This window comes from Lepisosteus oculatus, chromosome 14 (assembly GCF_040954835.1).
Source record: "Lepisosteus oculatus isolate fLepOcu1 chromosome 14, fLepOcu1.hap2, whole genome shotgun sequence".
Classification (NCBI taxonomy): Eukaryota; Metazoa; Chordata; class Actinopteri; order Semionotiformes; family Lepisosteidae; genus Lepisosteus; species Lepisosteus oculatus.
The window spans coordinates 6,788,695-6,808,977 of NC_090709.1; the positions used below are offsets into that span (position 1 = coordinate 6,788,695).

At 45.5% G+C, this 20,283-nt stretch overlaps 1 non-coding gene and 1 pseudogene across 1 annotated transcript; both read left to right on the plus strand.

The window, feature by feature from the left end:
* LOC138242773 (zinc finger protein 436-like) overlaps nt 1-12,418 on the plus strand; it is an 88,808-nt pseudogene extending 76,390 nt beyond the window's left edge.
* Nucleotides 12,419-12,933: 515 nt separating this feature from the next.
* Nucleotides 12,934-13,052, plus strand: LOC138244879 (5S ribosomal RNA). The gene has a single exon (XR_011193494.1). It is a non-coding gene; the product is annotated as a 5S ribosomal RNA (ribosomal RNA).
* The last annotated feature ends 7,231 nt before the right edge of the window (nt 13,053-20,283 follow it).

Consider the following 20,283-nt stretch of genomic DNA (forward strand, 5'->3'; position numbering starts at 1 on the left):
TGCTAGGACTCCAGGATAGGAGTAATGTGATAATTTGTACTAGACGTGGTCAGGGTTCTGGCTGCTGAATTTTGGACATACGTGAGTTTGTTCAATGTGGATTTAGAAACCCCAGAGAGTAGAGCATTACAGTAGTCGATTCAAGATTAGACAACAATTTTCAGCCACAGTTAGTGATAACATAGGGCGTAGTTGAGCAATATTTATGAGTTGAATGAAAGATGTTCTGACAACATGCTGCACATGTGGTTCGAACATCAAATATCATCCCCAAGTTTTTCAATTTAGACTGAAGCTCAAGTACAAGACCATCTACAGATAGGGTTACACATTGGTTGTACAAAGTTGATGGGTGGTGCCAATAAGCATGACTTCAGTCTTGTCAAAGATAAATGAAGGAAATTTTGAGTCACCCAAGTTTTTATATCGGGGATGCAAATAAATAGAATAGAGACAGCCACATCAGCGTCAGGTTTGGTATGGATGTATATCTGAGTATCATCAGCATAGTAGTGATAGCTGAGGCCATGTGATCTTAAAAGCTTTAAACTACACACACGCATACAAGTACACTCACAATCAATTTGGGTTGTTTAAACATAGCGGAATATGTGGGTATAAGGGCATGTTCTGATTTAGCTTCGTCAGAAACCTAACTACCGTCTAAAAAGTAAGACTACTGTAATAATATCACTATTACATTACATTTACATTGACACTGCACTGAGAGACAGAGGGTTAATACAGACACATTGACTGGACACTAAAGCACATTAACACTGCACTGAGAGAGAGAGGGGTTAATGCAGACACACTGACTGACTGGACATTCCAGTACATTAACACTGCAATCAGAGAAAGGGTTAATACACACACACACACACTGACTGGACACTCCAGTGCATTAACACTGCACTGAAAGAGGGATTAATACAGACACACTGACTGGACATAACAGTAAATTAACAGTGCACTGAGAGAGGGGTTAATAGATACATACAGACTAGACACTACAGCACATTAACACTGCACTGAAAGAGAGAGGGGTTAATACAGACACACTGACTGGACACCACAGTACATTAACACTGCACTGAAAGAGAGAGGGGTTAATACAGACATGGACAAACTGGAACTTAGAGCATATTACCACTGCACTGAGAGAGGGGTTAATACAGACACATTGACTGCACAACACAGTACATTAACACTGCATTGAGAGAAAGGGGTTAATAGACACACACTGACTGCACATTACATTACTTTAAAACTGCACAGAGAGAGGCAGGTTAATACAGACACTGACTGGACACTGCAGGACATAAAGACTGCACTGAGAGAGGGGTTAATACAGACACATTGAATGGACATAACAGCACATAAACACTGCACTGAGAGAGAGGGGTTAATAGATACATACAGACTGGACACTACAGTTCATTAACACTGCACTGAGAGAGGGGTTAACACAGACTGACTGGACACTATAGGACATTAACACTGCAATCAAAGAAAGGGGTTAATACAGACACACTGACTGCACACTACAGGTCATTAACACTGCACTGAGTGAGAGGTTAATACAGACACTTTCTGGACACTACACTAACACTGCATTGAGAAAGAGAGGGGTTAATATAGACACACTGGATTAATATTCAAGGACTCAATACAGATACAGACCCTGGACGACAGTAATACTTAAACCAATTAAATAATGTTTATATACACAATCATTAGTATACTTAGTAAAAATTTAGACCAATACAACGTAAATACAATATTTATAAATGTTCATGTGGATAGCTGCGTCAGCATGCGTAAGCTGCAAAGGAACAAGTAATAGGTTTATTCCATGCTGGAAAAAAAGAAGAGAGAAAAAACAAAACGTTTCGGCCGTGGAGCCGTGTTTTTTTCTCTCTTCTTTTTTTCAGCATGGAATAAACCTATTACTTGTTCATTTATAAATGTTGTTTCCTAATGACGTTGGAGTACAAATTAATTCAGTGAAACAATTGTTGAATGTGAACTAGGTGTTTTCAGCACCGTAACCGGACAAAACAGTTCAGTTTCCAATAAAGAATCCCGTTGCTACATCACACAAGTCTTTCCCATGTCACTCTGCATCTCTCCACTATATTCTCACCACTGAGGAAAGTTTTTTTATGACACTTTGATAGTTTGTTAGATAACTAGAATGTTTACTCTTGCGAGATGTTTTCTTTAAAATAAAATTTGTTATTTAAAAAAATCTCACCAGTGAGAAAGTTATAGACACTGGTTTTAAACACACTGACACCACACTGACCTGAGAGCTGCAGTTCCGTGTCCATTTCTTCTTTTATTTCTGCAGTGACTTCACAGGGAAGCATGTGTCCAACACGATCTGTCTGTTCCTGATCTCCTCCTGCTACCGACTCCTTCTCCATCAGCTGCAATCTCCACTTCAGGCTCTCGTTTTCCTTCTTCAGCTGCGCCATTTCACTCCCGACACTGTCCTCCACACACTGCGTGATTATAAACACGGCCCGTCTCACCAGGATCTGGGAGACGCTGCGGATTTTGTCTTGAAACTCGTCCTCAGAGTCAGACATCCAGTTTCGGAAAACTTCTGACACTTCATACACGACCGATTTGAGCAAAACCTGCATGAAAGAGTCAAGCTGGGTTTGCAGATTTAACAAGCACTCCGCCATCCTTCTTCAGAGTCGGTCAGAAACAAAGGCTGAGTTGCGATTTAAACAGAACAACTTCTTTATTTTTATTATAATAATAATAATTAATAATTGCTTACACTTATATAGCGCTTTTTCTGGACACTCCACTCAAAGCGCTTTACAGGTAATGGGGACTCCCCTCCGCCACCACCACCAATCTATTCTTCACAGATTCTGTTGTCAGGTCTGTGCTCTGTTCAAGCATAAACAACCAACAAGACGCTACGTTTTCAGAAACTGAAGTTATTAAAAAAACAACTTCCTTCTTTACCTAAAGAAAATGATTAAATCACCTACACGTGGGTGAAATATATGCAGTGTAGCGCAGTTTGAAGACGTCATTCGTTAGCGTGGCGGCGATTTCAAGACAATCGAGAAGCGGAGCTGAGAAAGAGGAGTCTCTGCAGCCGGATATAAACTTCACTGCACCTCCTATCGCCACCTAGTGAAGAGGAGTGAATCACCTGCGACTTGCGCCGTTCGTAACTGAATTTTGTGAAACGCAACAGATTCTTTTTGCCCTTCCGCAACCCTCCTCCCCAACGAAAACTTCTCAAGCGGATTTTTGTTCTACATCTCCCTGTGCAGGTTTTTGGTTAAAGAAAAAAAAATCCATCATTTTCTTGCCAGCTGGCAGTATTTCTTCTGCACCAATAAGCAAGATTTGTATTTCATATTTCGCAAATTGTATGAATGTTGTTGAAAAACAAGTTATTCCAAGAAAGGAAGTAAATACTTGCATGAAACTAAATCAAGCCCTATGTGATTGTCCTTAATTATACTGTAACGCTAACAGCCACCATTGAGTGTGAAAGCCGGCTTACCAGAATGGTGATGTCACCGCCCTCCCCTGTGATAGCAGGGGCTGCAGCCACTGGGCTGAAGGGAGATCTCTCTTTAGCTCAACTGGCTGGGTCCCTGTTGAGTGACGCCAGAGTCCCGGGTTCAAGTCCCCAACGGTTGGGGGCCGACCTAATGTGGTGGCAGCATAGGAGCCCACATGAACCCTGTAGTGTTAAAATACATTCTGTATGACAAGACAGGAAGAAAGGCACCTCGTTCCATTATTGGTAAATATTCATTTAACCCTATTTTCTTTATTTTAGCTCTTCCCCACAGCTCTGCCAGGGAACAAAGTGCATTTAATTATATCAGCTTAATCCCTTCTCTGTAATTGTTTTAGAAGTGGGATTCTCTTGTCTAAACTGTCTTTGTGTGAAGTGTAATTATAGAGGTGGATTTTAGTTTAGTTCAGTGCAACAGTAGTTTTTTACCTTATACATGCGTATAGCAAAGGAGATGACCTAGAACTGCTAGAAGTGTTAGATATGTTCTTTAATGAGTGACTTTAGGCAGTTGCATAGTAGCTTGAAAAGGCAAAAAATAAAATAAAATGGATAATAAAAGCTAAAAACTGAAATGAAGCACATTTGTCAGGAGCTAGAATGGACAGCTGGTCTTTTAATTCTGGGAAGACGTAAAGACTGGAAGGCCAGAGGAGAGTCTGGTAGCCTGAGTGCAGGTAGAGGAGTCACTGGCCTCTGAACCTGCAGTTCACAGGAAGTTAGTAAATGGATAGAGGTGTGTGAGCCTCGGCTCCAGTATTCCTCCACATTCAAGGACACTGGCTCCAGTATTTCCCTGAATCCTTGGACATTGGCTCCAGTATTCCTCAGAATTCCCAGACATCAGCTCCTTTATTCCTTCAAATTGCCAGACATCGCTCTAATATTCCTTGGAATCCGGCCAGGAAGTTGTGAATTCAGCAGCTCCAGTCTGAGCTCTTCTGTGTTTGTACTGCAGTGCCAACATGAGACGATTGACTCTGATTAAGGTCGTACCAGCATCACTCCTAGTAGCCCAGCATTGCTGGAGAAACCAAATCCTGCTCTGGTGCTGGACAGACCTGACCCTCCTGCCTGGTGTTGACCTTCTTGAGGGAGCAGTTGATGCACTCTTAATACTCTGATGGCACCTTGGCTGATTTGGTTAATGTGCTTGCCTATTAAACAGGAAATCCGGACTTCAAATCCTAGTGGTGCCTTTCTTCCTGTCTTTTCTTATAGAATATATCACTATGGATGAGCACGTGCGACTTAATTCATTTCCTTTCTGTAACAACTTGCTTTTCAAGAAATTCATACAGAAATATTCAGAAATACAAATCTTGCTTATCAGTGTAAAAGAAATATCGTAGGCTGGAATTTTTTTTCTTTTTTTTTAACCAAAAGCCCGCAAATGGAGAAAAAGAACACACGTTAGTCTCTTGGTGCTGTTAATTGAAATGTTAGTGAATTGAACCCACCCAGGGATGTAAACCTCATCTCTACTTAATTGGTTTTCTTAGCAAAACCTTAACCCACTTAATATTTGCAGGAAATGCAGTTGTTTTGTGTGTCCAACTACAACAAGTATGCAATTGAGCACATAAGTCAATATCACTGGGAATAGCCAATTATGACAAACATTCAAGGAAATTGTATTCAGCCATGGACTTTGATCTTTGAATGGCTGGCCGGAGAATTCATTTATACTCCGTTAAGTAAAATATTTAGTATTACAACACAGATTTGTTGGAGAATGTGACAAGCAAAAAAGACAAATGGACAGCATGAGTATGTCAGGACTGTATATTTGTATTTTAATACTTTTGTATATCTACCTTAATTTTAATATACATGTAACAATAAATGCTGTTCAATATATTTATATACATTTTGTTGTATTTTTGAAGATTTTAGCTGAGGGTGCAAAGGGAACTATTATACCTTGAGAAACATACAAGACAACTGTAATAGAGGCTCATATTTTAATAAAATTTGCTTTAAAAAGAAAACCACTATTCGTACGATATCATCCCTCAATATCGGCGTTCAGTTGAAGGATTTGAAGAAGCAACAGCGATAAGAGAGTACATTAATTTTGGACAGATGTTTGCATCTGAATAATCCTTCCACCTGGAAAGAAGAAAAAAAAACAGGTATGTTTTGAGTCTCATGATGATGCTCTTCTGGATCCGAAAAAAAAAATGTGCAAATTTGTTTCGGATGTACTTTTCAGTTTTATCGAATTTTATCAGTTGAATGCAGTTGAAACTTTCGACTTTTTGTATATGACAGGACCTACATTTAGCACTCAGTACCAATAACACTGACGCTATTGATGGAGTAGAAATAACTGATGTATTGGCAGTTTTATCTGAGGCGAGAAGTCCTAGAATACCTCCTATAAAAATGTTAGGATTCAGAGCAAGAAATATTTTTCCACTTCACCTCACCTAATGAGCTCCTTGGACATGAAAACTGCCAGATGGTTAAAACTTCTCTCAGTAAACAGGAAATCCTGTGTCCAAAATCCCAAGGTCCCTTTCTTCCTGTCTTGTCATACAGAATGTATTGTAACACTACAGGACTCATGTAGGTGCCCTCGCCGCCACCGCATCAGCTCGGCCCCCAACTGTTGGGGACTCAAACCCAGGACTCTGGCGTCACTCAACAGGGACCCAGCCAGTTGAGCTAAAGAGAGATCTCCCTTCAGCCCAGTGGCTGCAGCCCCTGCTATCACAGGGGAGGGCGGTGACATCACCACTCTGGTAAGCCGGCTTTCACACTCAATGGTGGCTGTTAGCGTTACAGTATAATTAAGGACAATCACATAGGGCTTGATTTAGTTTCATGCAAGTATTTACTTCCTTTCTTGGAATAACTTGTTTTTCAACAACATTCATACAATTTGAGAAATATGAAATACAAATCTTGCTTATTGGTGCAGAAGAAATTCTGCCAGATGGCAAGAAAATGATGGATTTTTTTTTCTTTAACCAAAAACCTGCACAGGGAGATGTGGAACAAAAATCCGCTTGAGACGTTTTCGTTGGGGAAGAGAGTTGTGGAAGGGCAAAAAAATGAATCTGTTCCGTTTCACGAAATTCACAGTTACGAACGGCGCAAGTCGCAGGTGATTCACTCCTCTTCACTAGGTGGCGATAGGAGGTGCAGTGACGTTTATATCCGGCTGAAGAAATTCCTCTTTCTCAGCTCCGCTTCTCGATTGTCTTGAAATCGCCGCCACGCTAACGAATGACGTCTTCAAACTGCGCGACACTGCATATATTTCACCCACGTGGGGGTGAGTGAATCATTTTCTTTAGATAAAGAAGGAAGTTGTTTTTTTTAATAACTTCAGTTCCTGAAAACGTAGCGTCTTGTCGATTGTGTTTATGCTTGAACAGAGCACAGACCTGACAACAGAATCTGTGAAGAATAAAAATAAAGAAGTTGTTCTGTTTAAATCGCAAGTCAGCCTTTGTTTCTGACCGACTCTTGAAGAAGGATGGCGGAGTGCTTGTTAAATCTGCAAACCCAGCTTGACTCGTTCATGCATGTTTTGCTCAAATCGATCGTGTATGAAGTGTCAGAAGTTTTTGGAAACAGAATTTCGGACTCTGAGGACGAGTTTCAAGACAAACTCCGCAGCGTCTCCCAGATCCTGGTGAGACGGGCCGTGTTTAAAATCACGCAGTGTGTGGAGGACAGTGTCGGGAGTGAAATGGCGCAGCTGAAGAAGGAAAACGAGAGCCTGAAGTGGAGATTGCAGCTGAGGGAGAAGGAGTCGGGAGCAGGAGGAGATCAGGAACAGACAGATCGTGTTGGACACACGCTTCCCTGTGAAGTCCCTGCAGAAATAAAAGAAGAAATGGACACGGAACTGCAGCTCTCAGGTCAGTGTGGTGACTTGTATGAAGTCAGAGTGTGTGTGTTAAAAAACAATGTCTATAATTAACTCAATGGTGAGATTGTTTTAAACAACAAACTTTATTTTTGTCATTATCAGTACGTGTTCTAACAAAGTATCAAACCGTCATCAAACTTTCCGAAAGAGGTGAGAGTATAGTGGAGAGATGCAGAGTGATGTGGGACAGACATGTGTGATGTAGCAACGGGATTCTTTATTGGAAACTGAATTGTTTTGTCCGGTTACGGTGCTGAAAACACCTCGTTCACATTCAACAATTGTTTCACTGAATCAATTTGTACTCCAACGTCATTAGGAAACAACATTTATAAATATTGTATTTACGTTGTATTGGTCTAGATTTTATAAGTATACTAATGATTGTGTATATAAACATTTAATTGGTTTAAGTATTACTGTCGTCCAGGGTCTGTGTCTGTATTGACTCCTCTGGAATATTAATCCAGTGTCTGTATTAACCCCTCTCTCTCTAAGTGCATTGTTTATGTACTGTACTGTGCAGTAAGTGTGTCTGTATTCACCCTTCTCTCTCAGTTCAGACTTTATGTCCTGTAGTGTCCAATCAGTGTCTGTTTTAACCCCTCTCTCAGTGCAGTGGTAAGATGCTCTAAGTTCCAGTTTGTCAATGTCTGTATGAGCCCCCTGTCTCAGTCTAGTGTTAATGTACTGTAGTGTCCAGTCAGTCATAGTGTCTGTATTAACCCCTCTCTCTCAGTGCAGTGTTAATGTACTGTTATGTCCAGCCAGTGTGTCTGTATTAACCCCTCTCTCTCAGTACAGTGTTAATGTACTGTTATGTCCAGTCAGTGTGTCTGTATTAACCCCTCTCTCTCAGTACAGTGTTAATGCACTGTAGCATCCAGTCAGTCATAGTGTCTGTATTAACCCCTCTTTCAGTGCAGTGTTAATGCACTGAAGTGTCCAGTCAGTCAGTGTGTGTGTATTAACCCCTTTCTCTGATTGCAGTGTTAATGTACTTAGTGTCCAGAAAGTGTCTGTATTAACCTCTGTTTCGGTTCAGTGTTAATGTCCTGTAGTGTGAAGTCAATGTGTCTGTATTAACCCCTTTCTCTCTCAGTGCACATTAATGTAAATGTAATGTAATTGTGATATTATTAAAGTAGACTTATTTTTTACATGGTAGTTAGGTTTCTGACTAAGCTAAATCAGAACACGCCCTTATACCCACTTATTCCACTATGTTTAAACAACCCAAATTGATTGTGAGTGTACTAGTATACGTGTGTGTAGTTTAAGGCTTTTAAGATCACATGGGCTCAGCTATCACTACTATGCTGGTAATACTCAAATATACATCCATACCAAACCTGACGCTGTTGTGGCTGTCTCTATTCTATTTATTTGCATCCCCGATATAAAAACTTGGGTGACTCAAAAATTCTTTAACTGTGACAAGACTGAAGTCATGCTTATTGGCACCACCCATCAACTTTGTACAACCAATGTGTAACCCTATCTGTAGATGGTCTTGTACTTGAGTTTCAGTGTAAATTGAAAAACATGGGGATGATATTTGACTTTCGACCCATATGTGCAGCATTTTGTCAGAACATCTTTCATTCACCTCATAAATATTGCTCGACTACGCCCTATGTTATCACTAACTGTGACTGAAAAATGTTGTCTTCTCCCAAATCGACTACTGTAATGCTCTACTCTGTGGGGTTTCTAAATCCACATTGAACAAACACCAGTATGTCCAAAATTCAGCAGCCAGAACCCTGACCAGGTCTAGTACAAATGATCACATTACTCCTATCCTGGAGTCCTTGCACTGGCTTCCTGTCAAGTTTCATATCGACTTAAAAATCCTCCTAGCTCACCTGTAAGACTCTCCATGTCTTGGCTTGGCACCTCCATACTGGTCTGATATTATCACCCAACTCCCTACCTTGCAGTTTTCGCTCTTCTAATTGTGTTCAACTATTTGTCCCCCAGTCTGTCTACACTCTATGGGTGACATGGCCTTCTCCTGTTTTGCCCCAAGCTCTGTAACTCTCTCCCCAAGGATATCAGAGAGTCCCCTTCTCTAAACTCCTTCAAATCCAGACTTCAAACTTTCTTCTTCAGAAGAGCCTTTATTTAACTGTTCTGTACCCCTCTGCTCCTACTGTACTTAGTACCACTGTCTCCTCTAACTGTGTATTCTCATCATGCTTATATTGTGTATTTTTTGTTGTTTGCCTTCTGTAAAGTGCTTAGAGAAGCCACCTCTAAAGGTATAAAACTATAAAATAAAGTCTATTCTTATAAAGGTGGTGTCTTCTTGTCCTGTGTTTACAGGCTCAAAGGCCAGTGTTCTCTCTGACGCTGGGGAAAGGGCTCCTCTTGAACAGCAGCACAGTGAGGAGGAGTGGGGCTCCAGTCTGATGCAGGAGACAGAGCTCACTGCCGCAGAAGGGAAAGAGGCACTTAGTGAGCAGCACACAGACAGCAGACAGAGTGTCAAGGATCTGGATTCTGTGCCCATGATGAAGACAGAGCCTGAGAGTGAGACACCTGGGCTCTTAGTATGTGATGATTTTACAGAGAAGATGAATAATCTGGACACAATCAATATTACACAAGGTTGTAATGAACTGGGCTGCATCTCTGTACAAGAGCACGGTGAAAAACTGGATGTTTTATATCTTACAGAGCAGGATATGGATCCCAAGTCAATTGACCCTGCAGAGCAGCAGAGTGATGTACCTGGTGAAGAGAACAGTACTGAGTCACAGTACTCAGAGAAGAGTCAGTACAGGGAGGAGCCTTGTTCTGTTCAAGTAGAGAGACTGTCATTGCAGAGTCTAAAACAATCATATGATCCCTTAGATTCTGTTGACTTTACACACAGGTTTAATAATCTGGTTACTGAGAAAAATTTTGAAAGTTTTAATGAACTGGAGAGTATGTCTGTTCTTGGGCAAAGAGAGGAACAACTGAATGAACTGGACAGTTTAAGTCTCAGAGAGCCCCAGATGATTCACTCTGCTGAGCAGCACACTGGGGGACATAATGAAGAAAACAAATCTCAGTTTCATCACATAGAGCAAGGCCATTCCATGGAGCATTTGCAGAATAAGAGACCCCAGCACGAGCAGAGGATGAGGAAGAATCACTCAAGGCCTTGCTCAGATGGAGTGGACAAACTGCAATTATGGCACGGGGAGAAGCAGCGTTTCTGTCAGTCTAGCATTTCAAAGCCCTACCAGCACCTTCACACAGGAGAGAGACCTTTCAGCTGCAGTCAGTGTGGGAAGAGTTTTAGTCGGTCAAGTAGCTTAATAGCCCACCAGCGCATTCACACAGGAGAGAGACCATTCAGCTGCAGTCAGTGTGGGAAGAGTTTTAGTCGGTCAGGTGACTTAAAAACCCACCAGCGCATTCACAGAGGAGAGAGACCGTTCAGCTGCAGTCAGTGTGGGAAGAGTTTTAGTAAGTCAAGTAACTTAAAAACCCACCAGCGCATTCACACAGGAGAGAGACCATTCAGCTGCAGTCAGTGTGGGAAGAGTTTTAGTCAGTCAGGTGACTTAAAAACCCACCAGCGCATTCACACAGGAGAGAGACCGTTCAGCTGCAGTCAGTGTGGGAAGAGTTTTGGTAAGTCAAGTCACTTAAAAACCCACCAGCGCATTCACGCAGGAGAGAGACCGTTCAGCTGCAGTCAGTGTAGGAAGAGTTTCAGTCACTTGGACCATCTAAAAACCCACCAGTTCATTCACACAGGAGAGAAACCTTTCAGCTGCAGTCAGTGTGGGAAGAGTTTTAGTCAGTCAAGTAGCTCAATTATCCACCAGCGCAGTCACACAGGAGAGAGACCGTTCAGCTGCAGTCAGTGTGGGAAGCGTTTTAGTCAGTCAAGTAGCTTAATTATCCACCAGCGCATTCACACAGGAGAGAGACTGTTCAGCTGCAGTCAGTGTGGGAAGAGTTATAGTCAATCACGTGACTTAATAACCCACCAGCGCATTCACACAGGAGAGAAACCGTTGAAGCGGCAAAGTTTATTAAAATACAGGAATTAAGCTTGCTGCTCCTTTGCCAGTCTCTCTCTCCCTCATCTCAAGTGGTGCTTGATACAGAGAGGTCATTCCATTTGGTTCACATTTAAGGTGTTTTTCTAGCTGATAGAGTGTTCTGATAAGGAACAACTCCCAATGCTGAGACACATCAACCACCCTAACAAATGGTCATCTCTGGTGCCTCACTGTCTGGGAGATTCCAAGGGAGAGTCTCATCCCAAATGGTTTACAACCCCTAGGTCAGAGTTCATGGTTAATCATCCTCACACGGGGCACCAATAAATGTAGGCATCCTCTCACAAGGCATCAATAAATGTAGTGGTTTGTGCATTTAATGGGACAATTGTTAATTGTTGCAGTAAGTCACAAAATGATTCTCGAATGCCCATGGATCTTTCAACCAATAAGCGACCGTAGTTCCTCCAGTCTTTTTCCTGTCTAAAGATTGTGACTTTTCTGTGTGCAAACTCTGTTAGTTTCAGCCAACGCTAACTTGCCGGTCTTCAGAGAGCATCAGCAGCGCACCGCAGCAGAAATCTCTCTACTCCTTCTCCTTCTCTCACGTCGAACCAGCACTGCCTTGCACCGGGCCAGAGAGCGCCGATTGGACACAGCAACAGCCTGCCACTGTTTCTTTGCATCCACGGGAGATCTGAATCTCCACAGAGGGGATGAGTATTCAACATTCTGCATTACAGCTCGAGAATTCAATTGTTACCTCAACGCCAGTTGATATAAATTTAATTCCTATGAGTCATGTACTTGCTTTTGAGTATCACATGTACAAGTTGTGACAAAGTTCATTTACAAAACGGTCTAAATGAATGATATACAGAATGTATGTCCCTCTTGGTTTGTAACTCTTCGTGATTGAATATATACCTTTTGTATTCTGCTAACCCTCACTATAAGATCTGTTATGTTGATATGCACATTTTATGTAATAATAAATGTATTCTCATGTATTAGTATCCATGTGTGTGTGCGTTGCTGAGTTATCCCGCTGGGTCGGTCTTTTAATAACCATCAAAGAATCATTTTGTGACTGACTGCTCGTGAGAGGATGTCTACAAGCTCCTCCAATTAGGACAGGTTGCTCTACTGTACACAGAGAGGGGTTGGAGAGGGAAACAAGCTGATACCCTGGCTTCTCTCCAGACACAGTTGGATGAGCTCCTCCAGTCAGAACAGGTGTCTCTACTGTACACAGAGAGGGGTGGGAGAAGGGAACAAGCTGATACCTGTTTGTCCTTATCCAGCTCGGGACAAGCGAACAGAATGGAGCACATTCGCGAAAAATCCAGGCACGCATTGATTTCGAAAGAAGCTCCTTTCCAAAGAATTGCAAATGAACGATCCTTCAGTCCCGCTCGGGGGGCACGGAGCCCCAGCCACACACAGCTTCAAGTAGCGAGTCAGGTGCCATGGCTTTCGCTTGTGGCCACACCACCCTGAATGTGCATGATCTCATCTGATCTTGGAAGCTAAGCAGGGTTGGGCCTGGTTAGTACTTGGATGGGAGACCGCCTGGGAATACCAGGCGCTGCAAGCTTTTGCTCTCTTGGCCAGCAGAGGTCGCCGTTGGTGCCGTAGGCTTTGGGAGGAAAACCTGGAGGATGGAAAGGTGATCTATAGCCTCATCTCTAGAGACGTTTTGTTGCTATGGCATGTGTGTGACTCATATAAAAAATCCTGTTTGTAAAACGAATATCGAAGCTGCCTCTAAATCTGCAAATGAAGATCAGTCAATAAACCACTTGTTTTTCGTATAACTAGACATATATTCACTTATTCAAGACAGGCAAGAGCTCGGCTTTGATGACCAGCACCTTCCCTGTCATGGTGAGGTCTCGGTCCTTCCATTGCATCAGTTTTTTGTTTAAGATTGGCAATTTGTTCTGCCAATTTACTGTTCCCATCTCTTCTCCAAAATACACCCCCAGGACCTTGATTCTCTTCTCTTGCAGCCTGAGGTCATGTCCTTCTTTTGGCTCCCTCCAGTTCTGACAAAAAATCTCACTCTTTGATTTGTTAATTTTTGCAGAGGAAGCCAAAGAGAAACGATCACAGTACTGCAGAGCTCTGCTAATTGAGGCATTGTCAGAGAGGAGCAGGGTGACATCATCCATGTATAGAGATGTCTTTACCTCTCCTCCCCTACTTCCAGGCACTGGTATCCCATTAATGGCCTGATCCTGGCGCAAGGCACAGGCTAAGGGCTCCATAGCCAAAACGAATAACAAGGGGGATAATGGACAGCCCTGCCTCACCCCTGAACAGACTTCAAAGGGGCGTGATCTATTGCCATTAACCATTACTCTGCTGTTGCTACCTGTGTACAGCAGGTTAATCACTTTCTCATGATGGGGCCAAACTTCATGTGCTCAAGTACCGATGTTAAGTACTGCCGGTTTAGGCGGTCAAAGGCCTTTTCTAGGTCTACACCTAAAATGCACAGAGGGAGGGAGCGATCCTCTGAGTACAGACAGACATCCCTCAACAAGGCCAGGTTGTCACTCATCAGGCGTCCTGCTATCCCACAAGTCTGTTCTTTCCCTACCAGTGAGGCCACTACATTTTGTAGGCGCAGGAAAAGGGCTTTGGACAGGATCTTAGTGTCCACGCCTAACAGAATGAGGGCTCTCCAGTTCTTTATGTCATTCTTTGCTCCTTTCTTAAACAAGAGAGAGATAGTGCCTTCTCTTAAGGAGTCAGGCAGCAATTCTGTCTTATAGCTTTCCTCGAATAGGAGCAGTAGCGGATCCTGAAGCAGATCCCAAAAGGTGCAATAAAATTCTTTAGGGAGCCCGTCAGCACCCGGAGTTTTCCCCTTCTGTAAGCTCTCCATAGCCTGTCTCAGCTCTTCTACTGTCAAATCCCTCTCAAGTACTTCCCTATCTTCTTCACTCAAAACGTTTTCTAGCTTTGAGGTAAAAAAATGAATTTCTTCATCCTTTACCTCTGTAGAGCTGTACAGTCTTGAGTAGAAGGCCTCGGTGCAGGAGAGGATAGCACTCGGCTCTGTTCTCTCTCGTCCCTCCTCATCAACTACACTTTCCATGACAGACTTGGAGCCTACCACTTTCCTGAAAAAGAAGCGAGTACACTTCTCATTTTCTTCCAAGAAATGCACTCAGCTTCTTAACAGCACTCCTCGACTACTTTTTTCGGCTATGCTCCGGATGTCCTTTTTTAAAAGGTTGATATCCTCAAGCACATCGAAGCCACTGTGCAGCATCGTGTAGTGACGCTGCAGCTGCCTCTGTTTCCTGGCTAGCACTCCTCTCCGTCTGGCAGCAGCCTTCCTTCCCTCAGCCATGAAAAAGGCCTTTGTCCTCACCTTCACCTCCTCCCACCACTCTCCTACTGACCCGTACAGACACTGCAAGGACAGCCACTGTGATAGTTTCTCCTTGTAGCGGGATACTACCCCCTCGTTCTCTAGCAGCTTTGTGTTGAGTTTCCAGAGGCCTGGGCCAAAGACAGTCCCGCCCTGGAGTTCCACTCTACACCCTAAAGCCTGATGATCTGAGAAGAAGACAGGCTGAAGAGTGACCCCAACAACTTTCACTCTCGCTGAGACAAAGCAATAGTCAATTCTGGAGCTGCTATTCCTCCCTGACCATGTATATCCTGCTGTTGTGGGATATATACATCTAAATGTGTCTGAGAGTTTAAAGTCTTGAACTAAGTTTTGCAGGGCCAGTGAGCTGGAATCCAATTTTATCGGCGAGCTAGACTGCCTGTCCGTGTGCTCTAAGATACAATTAAAATCCCCTCCCACTATCACGTCTGTGCTACATAACAATAGGGGGGAGAGTGCCTTGAGTAGCTCCACCCTTCCTCCCACGTCAGTAGGGCAATACACATTGATTAGCCGCAGGTTAACGGTCCCCCATTCCACATCCACACACAGCAACCTGCCATCTATGACCCTCTGAATACTTTTCAATTTGAATGCCCGTCCTTTGAAAAGAATGGCCACGCCAGAGGCTCTGTTGTTATTGTCCCCTGACCAAACAGATGGCCCTTTATCCCACCTATCTTCAAAGCTTTTATACCTCTCTTGATAGGCTAAAGCACACTCCTGCAACATCAACACATCTCCCTCTCTCTGCTGGAGGTAATCAAAGACAGACTGGCATTTAACTCTGTCATTGATACCTCTGGTGTTAAGAGAAATTATGTTCAGAGCCATATTACATAAGAAAGTGGAACCAGTCTTTACAAAACACATTTCTCTTCTGTCTCACCTGTTACCTTCTTCTTTTTCTTCTTACCAATTTCCTACCAGTCATCCTCTGAATGAGCCTTCATCAGGGTGGCAGCAGTAAAAGCGTTCACGGAGTCCATTTCAAGGAAGGGGGTAGAGGGAGGGGTGGAGGGGTTCCAGCTGTACCCATCACCATGCTCTCCTTCCTCCTCGCTCGGGGAGAAAACAGAGTCATTTTTCCTTTTCCTCAAGTCCAGCTCCTGGGAGCACTGAGGGGAAAGGGGTGCAGCTGATGCACCAGTCTCCTCTTCCCCCTCACCCACCAGCTGCTGCAGATCCTCCGTGATGGACTGGATGGAAGAGAGGAGGGCATCTGTAGCACTTGCAGAGTCTGAGAAAAGCAGCTCCGCTGAATCCTGGGTATCCTCGCTGGACCCGCTCCACCGGGGGGCCCCACACTGGCCCTCGTTCTGAGGAGCAGAAGTGGGGGAGGGGTCCTCGCTGTTCTCGGGGGTTTTCAAACCCTCGTGCTTGTCTGGTGCAGACTGCGGTTGTGGGGGCGTAGTGGATTTCTCTTCCACCGGCCCCGGAGCCACAGCAGGACTGATCCTGGCTGGAGGCAAGGAGTCTTTGTCCAACAAGGGTTCTTTGTTTGACTTGTTGTTTGCTTTGGATTTTCGGGCCGGTTTGGCTGAAACAAGCACTGCCTCATCCTTTCTCATTTTGAGTCTATTGGCGTAGGTGTGAGGGCAGTTCTTAAAAACATGTCCTTCCGAGCCACATATATTGCACTTTGGCTGCATTGAACAGTCAGAGGCTAAATGTCCCTGTTTGCCACAGGTCTTGCAGCATTTCACAATGCAGGACGATGCCAGGTGTCCCACAGCACCACAGCGCCGACACACCTTTGGTTGTCCCACATAAAAAACATAGCCATTGCAGGCGCCCAGCCGGATTGTAGAGGGCTGGTGCCTTAAGCCTCCATTTACATTGTCCAGTAGCAAGCGAACCTCGAATTTCCTTGCTCCTGTTTTTATACCGTCAACATCTCTAACCTCAGTTCCATGGTGGACAGTGCAGTACTGGTTAAGCCAGGTGTGAATGTCCTCCGTCTTTGCCAGTTCCAAGAACATAACAACATGCACCATTTTCCTCTCTCTCTGTGTCAGAGGCTGCAAGTCGATCTTCTCAAGGGCAGGAACTTTCCCTCTTTTTGCCTCAAACACATCCACACATTGTTCAAACAGAGGATAGGTAGCAAAAACAACCTCAAATGCTTTCTGACCTGGGAGAGCGAAGATGAAATCCAAGTGCCGAGGTTCAAAGCCAAGTTCCTTCTGCAACACTTTTCTGCTGAACTGCATACGATCCATGAAGAGGTCATCCAAAAGCTCAAAACGCACAGCATTCTTGCGGGATCCAAAAGTTGCCATTTCGTGAACTGCTAAACAAACACTGCTTCCACAAAACAAGGAAAACAATCCAACTACTCCACCTACAGGCTGATCAAGGTATCTCCCCTGCCAAGTAAGTATGAGCTGTACAAGCCCCTGCAAGCGGCCCGCACCCACAGCACAAAGCGCGCAGCCTAGGCCAGCTCAACGCCTCGCACGTCACCGCCTCCTGCTGGGCCCACTCTTTCGCACACTCTCACGCCACACTAACACTCAAAAGGGTGGGCAAAACGAGAAAACGAGCGCGCCGTTTCCTACACAACTACAGTCGCCATTGCGCATTCGCAGCATGTCCCGGGATGCAATTCGGCCTCATTTGCATAACACCAGACCGGCAGATCGCTACGCAAGCTCGCGTCGTGCGCCTGCCACACACCGAACAAACACCGGAGCCTTTTCAGCAATTTCCAAAAAACGGGCCTGCTCGCCTGCCCACAAGGCTCGGTCTCTTACCCGCTCTCCAGAGCCTGCTGCCTTCTGTGCTGTTCTCTCGGCACCGCTGCAGCGCACACAACTCCTGCAGCGCGGGGAGAAAGTTTCCACGCTCCGCCGCAGGGAAGGCTCGCTCCGTGCGCACACGTCCTTTCAATGCCAGTTCAACAAGTGCTCCGCATTAGCAGCGTCGGGACTCCGGTGTGTCGCACCTCACCTCACCTCGACATACGACATACGACACTGCTTTACACAGAGAGTGGCGGGATTGGGATGTCAGGGCCTGACAATACTACTTTACGCAGTTAGTGGTGGGGGTGGGATGTCAGGACCATACGACAGTTTTTTACGTAGAGAGTGGCGGGGGTGGGATGTCAGGGCGATACAACAGTGCTTTACATAGAGAGTGTTGGGGGTGGGATGTTAGGGCCATATGACACTGCTTTACACAGAGAGTGGTGGGGGTAGGATGTCAGGGCCATAAGACACTGCTTTATGCAGAGAGTGGAGGGATTGGTGTCAGGGCCATATGACACTGCTTTACACAGAGAGTGGCGGGGGTGGGATGTCAGGGCCTGACAACACAGCTTAACGCAGAGAGTGGAGGGGTGGGTGTCAGGGCCATACGACACTTCTTTACGTAGAGAGTGGCGGCGGTGGGATGTCAGGGCTTGTCGTTACTGCTTTATGCAAAGAATGGAGGGATGGGTGACAGGGCTATATGACTGTGCTTTCCGCAGAGAGTGGTGGGGGTTTGATGTCAGGGCCATACAACAGTGCTTTACACAGAGAGTGGCGGGGGAGGGATTTCAGGGCCTGACAACACAGCTTAACGCAGAGAGTGGAGGGCTGGGTGTCAGGGCCATACGACACTGCTTTACGTAGAGAGTGGCGGGGGTGGGATATCAGGGCTTGATGACACTGCTTTATGCGGAGAGTGGAGGGATGGGTGTCAGGGCTATATGACTGTGCTTTCCGCAGAGAGTGGTGGGGGTGTGATGTCAGGGCCATACAACAGTGCTTTACACAGAGAGTGGCGGGGGAGGGATGTCAGGGCCTGACAACACAGCTTAACGCAGAGAGTGGAGGGGTGGGTGTCAGGGCCATACGACACTTTTTTACGTAGAGAGTGGTGGGGGTGGGATGTCAGGGCTTGACGACACTGCTTTCTGCAGATAGTAGAGGGGTGGGTGTCAGGACTATACGACAGTGCTTTCCGCAGAGAGTGGTGGGGGTGTGATGTCAGAGCCATACGACACTTCTTTACGCAGGGAGTGGCAGGGGTGGGATGTCAGGGCCTGACGATACTGCTTTACGAAGATAGTGGCGGGGGTGGGATGTCAGGGCCATACAACAGTGCTTTACGCAGAGAGTGGAGGGGGTGGAATGTCAGGGCTTGACGTCACTTTTTTAAGCACAGGGTGGACGGGTGGGTGTCAGGGCCATACGACACTTCTTTGCGTAGAGAGTGGCGGGAGTTGGATGTCAGGGCCTGACGATACTACTTTACGCAGTTAGTGGTGGAGGTGGGATGTCAGGGCCATACTACACTTCTTTACGTAGAGAGTGGCGGGGGTGGGATGTCAGGGCTTGATGACACTGCTTTATGCAAAGAATGGAGGGGTGGTGTCAGGGCTATATGACTGTGCTTTCCGCAGAGAGTGGTGGGGGTGTGATGTCAGGGCCATACAACAGTGCTTTACACAGAGAGTGGAGGGGTGGGTGTCAGGGCCATACGACACTTCTTTACGTAGACAGTGGCGGGGGTGGGATGTCAGGGCTTGATGACACTGCTTTATTCAAAGAGAGGAGGGGTGGGTGTCAGGGCTTTATGACAGTGCTTTCCGCAGAGAGTTGTGGGGGTCGGATGTCAGGGCCATATGACACTGTTTACACAGAGAATGGCGGAGGTGGGGTGACAGGGCCTGACAACACAGCTTTACGCAGAGAGTGGAGGGGTGGGTGTCAGGGCCATACGACACTTTTTTACATAGACAGTGGCGGGGGTGGGATGTCAGGGCTTGACGACACTGCTTTATGCAGAGAGTGGAGGGGTGGGTGTCAGGGCTATACGACAGTGCTTGACGTAGAGAGTGGTGGGGGTGTGATGTCAGGGCCATACGACATTTCTTTATGCAGGGAGTGGCAGGGGTGGGATGTCAGGGCCTGACGATACTACTTTACGCAGTTAGTGGCGGGGGTGGGATGTCGGGGCTTGACGACACTGCTTTATTCAATGATTGGAGGGGTGGGTGTCAGGGCTATACGACAGTGCTTTACACAGAGAGTGGTGGGGGTGGGATGTCAGGGCCATATGACACTGCTTTACACAGAGAGTGGCGGGGTTGGGATGTCAGGGCCTGACAACACAGCTTAACGCAGAGAGTGGAGGGGTGGGTGTCAGGGCCATACGACACTTCTTTAGGCAGAGAGTGACAGGAGTGGGATGTCAGGGCCTGACGATTCTGCTTTATGCAGAGAGTTGAGGGGAAGGTGTCACTTCTTTATGCAGAGAGTGGCAGGGGTGGGTTGTCAGGGCCTGACGATACTGCTTTATACAGAGAGTGGCGAGGGTGGGATCTCAGGGCCTGACAAAACAGCTTAACGCAGAGAGTTGAGGGGTGGGTGTCAGGGCCATACGACACTTCTTTAGGCAGAGAGTGGCAGGGGTGGGATGTCAGGGC